Genomic DNA, 4503 nt, shown 5'->3' with positions numbered 1-4503 from the left:
GGGTTAGAGTTAAAACTAATTCTAAATAACTAATTACCTAACAGTGACACTGACACAGGGGACCCACACGTCAGGTTTGACCTGGACGACCCCGTTGACTTGCTGACATCACACTGACGTCAGGCTGACGCAGTAAAGCATTTACTGGAATTATCCTTATATTGGAAATTCCAGAAATTATCACAAACTTCAAAAAATCATAGAAAATAATCTATAGCTCAGAATGAAAAGATTTATATATGAAAAATGATCAGAAAAATCCATTCTATCCATCTGTACTGGTTTCATGCATGATTAAGCAAGTTAACCTGCTGTTTTATACAGAACAAGATAAAGCATTAATATGGGCCATTTATGAACTTGGAATTTGAATCTTTGATTCAAATTAGTCCAAACCCATCTGGTCTTAGTTGCATTAGCCCAACACATCCATCTTGCCATGTCTCATGCATGCATCATATTGTTGCACTTGCTTGGTGTTGATTGTGCTTCGGTATGCTTATCGTGGTAGGTCCTGCCTCCGAGGATATTCACGAGTATCCAACTGAAGGGCAGTATCCCACCACCACTCCGTCAGGCAAGCAACCCATTGATCATTTCGATACAAACCCATCTTCTCGCTTCTGCTCTCGTTTACTGCATTAAGACAACGCGATTCAAACTGCTGTGTGTTGCGGTAGTTGAACCCACTTTCCTTGCATGACCTGTCATTGCCACAGTAACTAGATGAAACCCACTAGCATGTGTAGGAGTTGATTGAGCCATGTTGCGTGTTCCTACAATGCTATGCTTGCTATGCTTAGAGTTGTGTCAGGTCTGGCTCATCAGGGTGATGAACTAGAGTGAAAGTGTGTGTGTCGGTAAAGGGAGTAAAGTGTTGAATACGATTTGGTAAAGGTATCGATGGGAGGCCATGTAGGAGTACATGGTGGGTTGTTTCATTGAGACCGTCCCTAAGAACTGAGATCTGTATGCGTGATTTAAGATTCAGCTACTACCACACATTGGGCCTGAAACCAATGGACCCCCTCGGCTTCTTATTCACCCTTGTCCTCTGTCCAGGAGTTGCACGTAGTTTCTGGTGTTTGTAGTAAGCTGGAGGCCGTGGACAGCGCTGACCAAGGGGTGGGCTGTGATGCGGTAGGCTCGTGGCACGGTGTACCGAGTCGCCCGTTTGGTGTCCGGGAACCCTGCACACATCGTTTGGGGCCGTATGTGGAAACCTCGGCCGGACTCCCTGCGGATGGAACCTAAATAGGCGATAAACCTGGACTAGAGACTCGAGTGTTTAGGTAGGCTGTGGCCGACACCCACGTTGGGCTTCCGCTTGAAGGTTGCCGAGTACACGTCGTGTAGCGACGATAAGTGGTGAGAGCGTGTGTGACGAAGTACACCCCTGCAGGGTATGAAACTATTCGAATAGCCGCGTCCGCGGTAAAGGACTACTTGGTCGCTTATGCAGTTCATAGACAAGTAAATGGATACTACTAAAAGCCTCAAGATAAGTGTGAGTACCGCGGATGGCCCTCTCGTTGGATGACGAGGGAGGATCCACGGTGGAGTATTGAGATGGTGATTAGTGGACTCGTGTGCGAAAACTATTTTTCACAAGTGGTGTATCGTAGATATAGCTTAGCCAAGAGTCAAAGCTGTCTTGCTGCAATAACCCCACTACCTTCTTGAGAATGAACATGTATAGTAGGATCTGTTGTAAGACTTGCGGAGTACCTTTGTACTCATGTTGCTTTAATTACTGTTTTCAGATGACAACACCGCCCCTTCTGACGGGTTCTATGTAGAACTCGACGACGACGAGTGACGCGCCACCCAGGTGGTGATCTAGGCTTGTGAAGGGCCTATGTAGATAGACAGGCTTCGTCAAGCCTTCTTTCTTTCTAGTGTCTGTACCCAGACAGTTTGCTTCCGCATGTGCTTGTATGATTGTATGACTTGAGTGTCGGGTCATGTGACCCCTATCTGTATGAACAAGTTATGTAAGGCTCTCCGGAGCCCTTTAAATAAAGTACTTGAGTTGTAGAGTTTTGTTGTGATGCCATGTTGTATTTGCACATATCGAGCATATTGTGTGTATGTTTGAAATGCTTGGTATGTGTGGGATCCGACAATCTAGTTGTTTATCTTTAGCAGCCTCTCTTATGGGAAAATGTAGTCTGGTGCCTCCTTGAGCCATAGTAGTCCGCTACAGCCCGGTTCACCGGAGTCCTGCTAGCCCAGCACTACTGCTCTGGACACCTGACTGGCCGGCATGTGAATCATATCGTTCCTGTGTCTGTCCCTTCGGGGAAATGTCACGCGGTGACATCCGGAGTCCTGCCTAGCCTGCTACAGCCCGGGTTCCCGGAGTCCTGTTAGCCCAGTGCTACAGCCCGGCCTCACACGCTGCTGACCGACACGTTCGATGTTGATTCATGTATGCCTGTCCCCATACGTTAGTGCCGCTTTGGGTTCACGACTAGCCATGTCGGCCCGGGTTCTCTATCATATGGATGCTAGCGACATTATCATATACGTGAGCCAAAAGGCGCAAACGGTCCCGGGCCATGGTAAGGCGACACCCGTGGGAGTACTGTGCGTGAGGCCGCAATGTTATATGAGGTGTTACAGGCTAGATCGGTGTGATTTGGAATCGGGGTCCTGACAATCTACCTCGAGATCGTGAAGGCAACGCCAGGAACCCGTAGCACCCTCGCACGTTCCTCGCCGTGCTCTCTAGCCACGGTTTCAACCACGCCCGTACCCCGGCAGCCGCACGGCTCGTCGCCGGCGTCGATTCCGGCGACCCCGAGCTCCACTACCACCACCAGTCGACGCGGTTCGCCCCCACCTACACGTAGGTACTCTCCGCCGTCCTTTTGGTCGCCGGAGGAGGGAACCCGCACTCCACCGCCGCGTCTGGACGTCGCCGGTGGCTAAACGCCGGCGAGTCAGCGTGGTTTGACCACGGGTTGACCCCCCAGGGTCACTGACAAGTGGGGCCCGCCTGCTAAATAAATCTGGGTTAGAGTTAAAACTAATTCTAAATAACTAATTACCTAACAGTGACATTGACACAGGGGACCCACACGTCAGGTTTGACCTGGACGACCCCGTTGACTTGCTGACATCACACTGACGTCAGGCTGACGCAGTAAAGCATTTACTGGAATTATTCTTATATTGGAAATTCCAGAAATTATCACAAACTTCAAAAAATCATAGAAAATAATCTATAGCTCAGAATGAAAAGATTTATATATGAAAAATGATCAGAAAAATCCATTCTATCCATCTGTACTGGTTTCATGCATGATTAAGCAAGTTAACCTGCTGTTTTATACAGAACAAGATAAAGCATTAATATGGGCCATTTATGAACTTGGAATTTGAATCTTTGATTCAAATTAGTCCAAACCCATCTGGTCTTAGTTGCATTAGCCCAACACATCCATATTGCCATGTCTCATGCATGCATCATATTGTTGCACTTGCTTGGTGTTGATTGTGCTTCGGTATGCTTATCGTGGTAGGTCCTGCCTCCGAGGATATTCACGAGTATCCAACTGAAGGGCAGTATCCCACCACCACTCCGTCAGGCAAGCAACCCATTGATCATTTCGATACAAACCCATCTTCTCGCTTCTGCTCTCGTTTACTGCATTAAGACAACGCGATTCAAACTGCTGTGTGTCGCCTTACCATCCTCGGAGGGCCTAGGGTTGTACAGAGTCGGTTTACATAGAAAGGAATCTTCATATCTGAATGCCAAGCTTGCCATCCACGCAAAGGAGAGTCCCATCCGGACACGGGGGGAAGCCTTCTATTGTGTGTCTTCACGGCCCACCAGTCCGGCCCATCTCACATAGCCCGGATGCCCGGGGACCCCCTAATCCAGGACTCCCTCACTCATATCTACCGGAGAGATCGTGAAGGCGTAGCGGCTTTGGATCACCACATAGACTCGCCAAGAAGGGTCATTTGCTCCAGGGGAAACCTGGATCTGATTCTCCCGGATCGGATGATGGTAGCGTCTGGCGTCACACCCCGTCTTGGGGGGCCTCCTTGTTGCAAGTGTTGGTTGGAGGGGTCGAGAGGTGGAGCGGCGTCGTATGCCAGTGGGTCTCGGCGGAATGGTGCAATGGAGTCTCGGGACGGATGCGTCTTGATGGACGAGTGTAGGGCGGTGGTGTTGTTTGGCACTATGGCGGTGTCGACAGCTGACCGTCCTAGCAAGGATGATGCAAATCTTTTTCCTAAAGATGGGTCAGCGGTACGATGGTAGTGTTGGCTTCTGAAGCGTGTGTAGGCGGTGTACGGCTGTACGCTTTGGTTTTGCTGCACCGGGTGTTTGCTCTTGATACACCATGCGGGCGGATCGACGGTGACCACGACTCTAGATAGTGAGGCGCAAGGGCACGATGCAGAGGCCCGGGCTTGCTCCCCTTTTCGAAAATATCTGTATGCTCCAAATATGCATATCCATGTGAGAACACAACACATATTGAC

Source organism: Triticum aestivum, chromosome 7D (assembly GCF_018294505.1).
Source record: "Triticum aestivum cultivar Chinese Spring chromosome 7D, IWGSC CS RefSeq v2.1, whole genome shotgun sequence".
NCBI classification, from domain to species: Eukaryota; Viridiplantae; Streptophyta; class Magnoliopsida; order Poales; family Poaceae; genus Triticum; species Triticum aestivum.
This window is presented reverse-complemented; position numbering follows the sequence as displayed.